Consider the following 8,468-nt stretch of genomic DNA (forward strand, 5'->3'; position numbering starts at 1 on the left):
GATAGATAGATAGATAGATAGATAGATAGATAGATAGATAGATAGATGGATAGATAAAATGAAATTATGGGACCTCAGAAAACTGAAAGACTTCTGTAAGCAAAGGGCACTGTCAATAGAATAAAACAGCAGATTGAGAAAAGATCTTCACAAATTCTACATCCAACCAAGAGCTGATATCCAAAATATATAAAGAACTCATGAAATTAAACACCAACAAACCAAATAATCTAGTTTAAAGGTGGAGTACAGGGCTAAACTGAGGAACACTCAACAAAGGAATATCAAACGGCAGAGAAGCACTAAAGAAATGTTCAACCTTCTTAGCCATCAGGGAAATGAAAAACAAAACGCCTTTGAGGTTCCCGTCAGAACGGCTAAGATCAAAGACTCAAGTGACAGCACATGCTGGTGGGAATGTGGAGCAAGGGGAACCCTCCATTGCTATATAATAATAATAATAATAATAATAATAATAATAATAATAATAATAATAATAATAATAATAATAATATAATACAACAACTTTGGAAGTCGATCTGGTACTTTCTCAAAAAACTGGGAGTAGTTCTGCCCGCTCCTGGGCATATACCCAAAAGATGCTTCACCATACCACGAAGGTATCTGCTCAACTATGTTCATAGCCGCTTTATTCATAACAGGAAATTTATTCCAGAAACAGGAAATGACCTAGATGTCCTTCAGCCAAAGAGTGAATAAAGAAAATGTGGTACATTTACACAAAGGAATACTACTCAGCTATTAAAAACAATGACATCGTGCAATTTGCAGGCAAATGGATGGAACTAGAAAAGATCATACTGAGTGAGGTAGCCCAGACCCAGAAGACACACTTGATATTAGCCATATAGTACAGGATAACCATACTATAATCCACAGACCCAAAAAAAAAAAAAAAGCTAAGTATCAAAGAAGGCCCAAGGGAGGAAAGGGGAAATAAAACAGAGATTGGAAGTGGATGAAGAGAGATAACTGGGTGTGAGAAGGGTGGGAAGGGAACCAAGAATGGAAATCTGGGGAGGGGAAAGCAGGGTGGGAGGTGAGAGAGTTGGGAGAGGGAAGGGAAACCAACGGAGGGCATCTCTGGGACAAGCTGGAGACCGGGGATGGGGTAGGCTCCTGGGAGGATAGGGGGATGACCCTAGCTTTGACTCCTAGCAGTGGGCGACATAGAGACGGAAGGGACCACGTCCTATACCCAGGCAGGACTTCTAGTGAAGCAAAGAGGACATCAACACACCCACAAAGCCTTTGACCCAAAATTTTCCCTGACAATAGGTATGCAGGGGTAAAGCATCAAAATATAAACATCAAACCAGCCCCCAACATCTATGCTGTTGGATATTGACAGTATGGAACGTTCTTTAGTTCTTCATAGGCTCTCATAACTAAGAGGTGCCTGGGCATCCAAGAGAGCACTTGGACTTGAACTTTGGAACAATGTTCGAAGTGTTAAGACTGGAAAATCTTAGGAATAGGGGGTAGAAAGGTAGGACGAGAAGGAGAGGAGGGAGGGGGCTGTGATTGGATGTAAAGGTAATAATAATAATAATAATAATAATAATAATAATAATAATAATAATAATAATAATACAATAAAGAGTTGCCACGATCATGGTGTCTCTTCACAGCAATAGAAACCCTAAGACATGTGGGTATTGCTGGCTAGTTCTGGCCAATGTTACAGTAAGAATTAGGAGCAAAAAGTAGAAAAGAAATATTTGGGAAAGAACAATTGGGTCAGAAAAGAAATGTATTGATGTTATGGACAGTAGAGCATGACTGTTAAAGAAATTAGATCCAAGCATGGTGGTAAGCACCACCAGAGGCTGGGAATGAGGAAGCTAGCCTGGGCTATCATAGAGACAAGCCAAGAAAATGAGCCAAAAACTTTGCACAGGGACAGAATGATGTCTTAAGAACACCTCAGGAATCTGTGACACTCCACTCTTTGCATGCTGAGGAGGGGGATGATAAGAGCTGTAAACTTATTCAAAAGGTTTTCCTTTGAAAAGAATCCCAATGGGGAGTTCACCTTCTTTCTTCCCGATTCACTTCCCTGTGCTCACTGCCCCCCTCTGGCCAGGCATTCAGAGGCTGTTCCAACCAGGTTCCAAGGAAGCTCAGCTTCTGCTCAAGCTAGCAGCAGCCCTTGGCATTACCCTCCACCCGATGCTGGTTTTGCAAGCATGCAACAGGAGTCACTGGGTCACAGAGGCTTCCATGTGGCAAAGGATAGCCCAACGAAAAGAGGCAGTGAATGCAAGATCAGGATCCTTGTGGGAATCCCCTGAGGGGTTTGCATGCAGATGTGAGAAGGTAACCAAAGCTATGACAGAGATCCTAAGAAGCAGAAGATGTCAGGAATGTGGAGCGTATTCTGAGGAAAACCTGAGGCAACAGCTGAAACCAGCCCAGAGGAGAGTCCATGCAGGCTGCAAACATTGAGGCTGTGAGGACAGGATTGACCAAATCCTTCGGAATTCTCACCGTGCCACCCCTTGCCTTGTGTGCCACACCTGGAGCTTACACCATTTGATGCTTTCCCCACTGGATTTCAGCCTCACTGTGGTCCCATCCCTGCTGTTTGTGTCCCCGCAGCTTGCTTTTGTAATGTGAATGTTTACTCCACGGTGTTAAAAATAAAATGGTATCAGGCTAAATATCTTCTATTATTAAACCTCTAATTATTATGGCGATATAATTTAACCTGCTATCACAATAAGGCACAGACACCTGTTAGGTTTTATAATTGCATTATTTACCTTGGGCTGGGCAGACATTCCATCTATGCTATCTCATATCTTCCAGCTTCATCCCTGCCATCTGCCTCAACCATTCCTATCTGGCCCAATTCCCATCCATAATTCCATAAATACTTGCTTATCCTTCATCTGGATAGCTCCCTCAATCCATGACATTCTTGGAGTCCTTCCTCCCGGCCCATGCGGTTCCTCTTCCATGCTAACTCATCATGGCATCCTTCTTTCTCCTCCCTTCCTGTCTGTGTCCTTTCCATGATTCTCCTGTCCCCAAAGCCTGGGAACCTTAGCCATGCCTACCTCCTTCTGCCCTGCCCAAGTACTGGCCTGTTTTATTAGTCAGTCAGGAATAATGTCTTAGGCAGGTTTACACAACAAGGATAGGGCAGTAACCAGATCTTGAGGGCCAGTAATTAGCATCAAATTATAAACATCAGACCAGCTCCCAATATCTATGCCGTTGGATATTAACAATGTGGAATGTTCTTTAGTTCTTCATAGGCTCTCATAATTAAGAGATGGCTGAGCATCTAAGAGCACACTTGGACTTGAACTTTGGAACAATGTTCGAAGTGTTAAGACTGGAAAATCTTAGGAATAGGCAGAAAAAATTTTGAGTTATGAGATGGAGAGGAACCTTCAAGTGAATGTTATGGTTTTAGGTGTGTTCAGGATTCAGATTGACTTTGGGTAGACTTGCAATGGTTAACCTTGATTGTCAACTTGATTAGGCTGAGAAGTGTGGAGGGTATGAGTAGAAAGAATCCTCCAAGTGTGTCCATGAGAGCATTTTCAGAGAAGATGAGTTAAGGGGGAATGACTGAGGGTGTCATTATCCTACAGATGGGGACCTGGGTGGAATAAAAGAGATAAAACCTACTAGTTCTCTCTTTCTCTCTCTCTCTCACTCTTGCGCTCTCTCTCTCTCTCTGCTTCGTGGCCATCATGAGGTGAGCTGCTGTGTTTTGCCACAACCTCTTCACTATGGTTGACAGAATTCTGGAGAACATAAGCCAGACCATCAATCTTCCTTTGCCCTGAGTTGTTTTGCTGGCTAATTGGTCATCAATGTAAAACTAGTTGACACAGGTTCCTCACCATGAGTCAAGCACGTGGGTCGGCCACTTGTCTGAAAAGAGCCTCTCCCACCAATCCCCGAACCCTAGAGGACAGCTGTATCATGATGAGATGGACATGAGCCAGCTTACCATGGTCTGTGCCGAGAGCGCGGAGTTAGACACACTGTGCACGCTGAGTGTCCCAGAGTAGATAATGAGAAGGTGTGCAAGGGGCTGAGTGAGTAGACCGACGATGGGCAGGTGGAGAGAAGGGCCTTGAATGCTCCTAACGTCAGGCATCTAGGAATGACTGACTCATTCAGCAAGCAGAATGAGTACAGGTCAGGGACTAATGACACAAACAAGAAGCTCCCAGGCCTGGATCTAGCTCCATCGACACCCTCCCCCACCCATCCCTGAGCTTTAGCAGGACCGAGGACCCTCATCCTCCCAGACATCTCTCCTGCTATACGGATGTGGGGATGTGGGATCTACGCTGGCCCCTGCCGGTCCTCTCCTTCCCCTGCTCTCCTGTGCTGACAGCCAGCACTCCTCTCTTCCCCAGATGCTGAAAGGCGAGGCTGTGAGCTCTGTCGCCGTCCTCTGAAAAACTGTGAGGCACGGAATGCTTATCACTCTGCCAGCCACGATTTTCTGTGGAGGGTTTTGTAAGTGACAGAGGATAAGGAGCCAGGAGAGAGGCAGTGGGGGGAGGGGAGGTGTGGAGTGCTAGGGGTAAGTGCGCCCCCCAGATGTCAACCCCCCAGATGTCAGCCCCCCAGATGTCAGGAGACCAGATTAAGTAAGGATGCCTGGCATCAGAGGGAGCACTGTGCCTCCACGAAGCGCTTCCCTCCAGCAGCTGGCTTCAGATAGGCTGACAGACTCATTTTATAAGGAGATGCGATGAAGGAGCAAAACCAAACTGGGGCTGAGAGAACGCTGTTAGCCCCTTGACAGAGCTGTATTGCCATCAGACTCGGGGTTTTAGGGGAGCTACACGGCCCTCTATTTCCCACAGATGTGTCACACCTTGGTCAGTTCTGTAAAAAGTATGTGGGGGTGTTGGCCACAAAGGGCCTCTAAACTGGAAGTGGTCTGAGCCTCCGCCCTGCCCTTCCTCCGCTGCCCTCTTACCCTTGGAGTCCCTGAGGGAAAGTGGCCATGGAGAGTCCTGAGACCCATTCAGCTGCCTTCGGCCTGCAGCCCACATATCCCTACCACCCATTTCTGGGCCCCAAGGGACATCTGTGGCTGCAGAACACCCCAGCTCCAATCCTCCTTCTCTAACTGCACCTCATCCTTCTCTTCCACCACCCATGGTTCCCCAGCATCGGCCTGATAAAATTCAGACTAACATCTGCTATGTTATGGCCCCACCCACCATCTCTACCCTGCCTCCCTCTATCGGGTCCCACACTCCTTAGGCTTCAGGGCCAGGCTGAGCACCCTCCACCAGACCGTCCCAACTCTCCCACACACCCCTGTTCTCCCTGCCGTCCCCTCTCCTTGAATGTCACTCCAGTCCCCTCTGGAGCTCAAGTTCCCTCCAGGCTCAGCTCAGGCTTCACCTTCCCCCTAAGCACCCCTGACTCCATTGGTGTAACTTGGCTTCCCTCCCACCCTGCCTTTCGTCCATGACCTCTATAGAGCTGGCCCTGGTCTCTCAACCAGGCCGCCAGCCATTTAGAGTGACAGGTGAGTTTGTTCTCTAATGCTGTGTATGGTGTGCATGCACAGGTACTCAGAGACGACGCCACAATAGATGGGTGCCTGGAGGGATGACTGTGAGAGTCTCTGCTTCCTCAGGACCTGCTGTGTGTGCCAAGCATCCAGTTGAGCACCTCATGGGAATCACTTCATCTAATACACTAGAAAACTGATAGAGAAACTGAGGCCCTGGGAGCCTGGGCCCTTTGTCTCATGTTACCAGCGAGGAAGCTGAGGCCCCCAAGACCTTCCTTGCCTTCCTGTGTGATTTTTCATCTCTTCTAAGCTAAGCTCACACATACCCAGGATATGCCTGCTCATTCCATCACTCACTGAGGCCAGTGAACAGGAAGGTGTAGCCACAGACAGCATGAAGGACCATAGGATTCAGTCCCTAGGAAGCCTCTAGACCTACAGGAAGCCCGCCCAGCCGTAACTCTTTCCTCCAAGGAGATAACCCCTGGATACTCCCAGAGGCTGGCCAATTGCTGGCCTTGAGGACAAGGCTTAGCATGAGGGTCAGGCACTGGTTCCTGGGGCTTAGAGACTCATCTACTCCAAGGCCCAGACAACTCACAGGTGCCATGCCTGTGTAGTTGGCCAGCTTGTCCAACAGCTGTTTACCTCTAAGGAGAGCTGAAGGTCCACAAAGCTGAAGGTCCACAGAGCTTGGCTGATCTCTGGAGCCTGAAGGATAGGTTGGGAAGGCTGGCCACCTACAGAGCCCTGCCCCTCCTACCTCTCCTTCCTCTCCTGCCCTCCTGCCCCTCCTGTCCCTCCTGCCCCTCCTGCCTCTCCTTCCTCTCCTGCCCCTCCTGCCCCTCCTGCCTCTCCTGCCTCTCCTGCCCTCCTGCCCCTCCTGCCCCTCCTGCCCCTCCTGCCTCTCTCTGTCAACCCCAAGCATCTCAACTAGTCTTCCAAAGGCTCTGAGGACGGGGGGGGGGAGGGAGGAAGGACCCACATAGTTGCAGACTAGGGTACAGACAGTCCTAGGTTTAATTCTATGGGTCTCTTTCTTTCCGTTCCTGGAGATGGGGACCTTGGGAGAGTCCCATGCCCATCCTGAACCTGTGTTCCATACACAGGACCCATGCATAGCACTCTTTGGGAAGTGAAGTTTTCCCTCCAGGGACTCAAGGGGATTTTGCAGAACAGGACACCTTCCACTCAGTATGTGTTTAGGAACACAGGACCTAGAGAGGGACAAATACCAGGCAATGAGCTGGAGCTCACAGGGATTCCGGCACTGGCCTCTCTGCCTCATGTTGCTCCTGCGTGCAGTGGAAATTAGCTGCCCTCATGCTTAGTTACATCAGACCCATGAGGGCAGGGCCAGACTCACTGGATGTTCTTCCTTCTTCCCAGGGGAGACGCCACGCAGGCAAGAGCTATGGGTCTTTCCTGCCCTCCTGGTCATGAGCCAAGGACCCAGTTTCACACACCCAAGCCACCCCTGGATCCTGAAGATCCCTTCTCTGAGCCTCACCTGCCCCTTCTGTAAAAGTTGAGGAAGATGCAGAGCTCCAACATGGCTGAGGGATTTCTCCTTTGAAGCCTCTGCAGGGGCGTAACACCAGTCCTACTTTACAGGTAAGGAAACTGAGACACAAACAGAAAATACCACATCCAAAGTCAACTAGAAAACAGTAGAGGTGGGATTTAACCCTACATCCCTTGGACCCTTGGCCCTGCTCCTTGAGTGGCTCTGAGGGATCCCCTAAGGTCATGCAAACTGCCCCCATGGTATTAAAGAGTCATGGCATCGGGAAGGCTGAGAACCATTGCTCCAGAGTCGCTGCTGTGACTAGAAGACGTGCAGCCAGGAAGCCTGTCTGTCACCGTCAGCTGGCTCTGGCCTCTCTTGTTAAGAAGTCGTGTGTTTTCCCACCATGCAGTGCCGATGTGTTATTTTCCCCCGTCTCTGGAATCGGGGGGGGGGGGGAGGGTGAGCTTCGGAGACATCGCCACAGTTCGCCTGGGTCTATCGACCCATCTGCCCTCCCTATTTAGCTGGTCGTCCTCTCCACGGACTTCCATTGATTTCCACACGGACCTTTTCCCCCTCACACTGTGTGCTGAGAGTCCTCTCTGCAGGAATGAGAAGCAGGTTAGCGCTCTTTGTCCCGGTATCTATGAAAACAGCATCAGTCCAGCTCCAGAGACATCCCTGTACCTGCCTTTGGTCCTCTGTGGGGACACCTGTGTGCATCCTCCTGGCCCTCGCTGAGGGCACATGAACTGGCCTGTGAGAAGCCCTCCCAGCTCCGCAGCAGCTGCACAGACGCCATTCCATCCTGCATAGGCATTGAGCCCCGTGACTGGTGTCAGGGTCTCTCCCTTTCCCCATGTGACAGCATTGTCCGGAAGCATTTGCTGAGCACCAGCTGTATGCCAGGTGCTAAGCATGGTCTGTGTTCACAGAATGTTCTGGTCATATCCCTCCCTTCCTGACCCTTCCATGGCTTCTCCTTGGTCCCCGATCTCGTGCAGTATTTTCTTCATGGTCTCAAACCAGGGTAGGCCATCCTTTGTCCACCTCTGCCCATTCCCATCCCCCTTTCCTCTGCTTTCTTCTGCTCTTCCCTTTAATCTTGCCAAGATCCTTCCTGCTTGAGAGCTTTGCATGTACAGCATAGAACTAAAATGTCTTCTTTTAGTTTTAAGGGCTTAGAGGGTTCCTCTCCTTTGAGATTTCCACTTAAATGTGAGTCCACCAACTCCACCCACTCACACCCTCCCCGGCTGTCCTCCCCTATTATGGCTGGAACTTAAGGGTCCCACACAGACTCCTGTTCTCAATACTGGTTCCCTGGGTAGTGCTGCTGTTCTAGGGACCACAAAGCCTTTAGGAGATGAGAGCCATTTGAAAAAAGAAGAAGAAGAAGAAGAAGAAGAAGAAGAAGAAGAAGAAGAAGAA

This window comes from Psammomys obesus, unplaced genomic scaffold (assembly GCF_907164565.1).
Source record: "Psammomys obesus unplaced genomic scaffold, mPsaObe1.curated_primary_1811, whole genome shotgun sequence".
Lineage (NCBI taxonomy): Eukaryota > Metazoa > Chordata > Mammalia > Rodentia > Muridae > Psammomys > Psammomys obesus.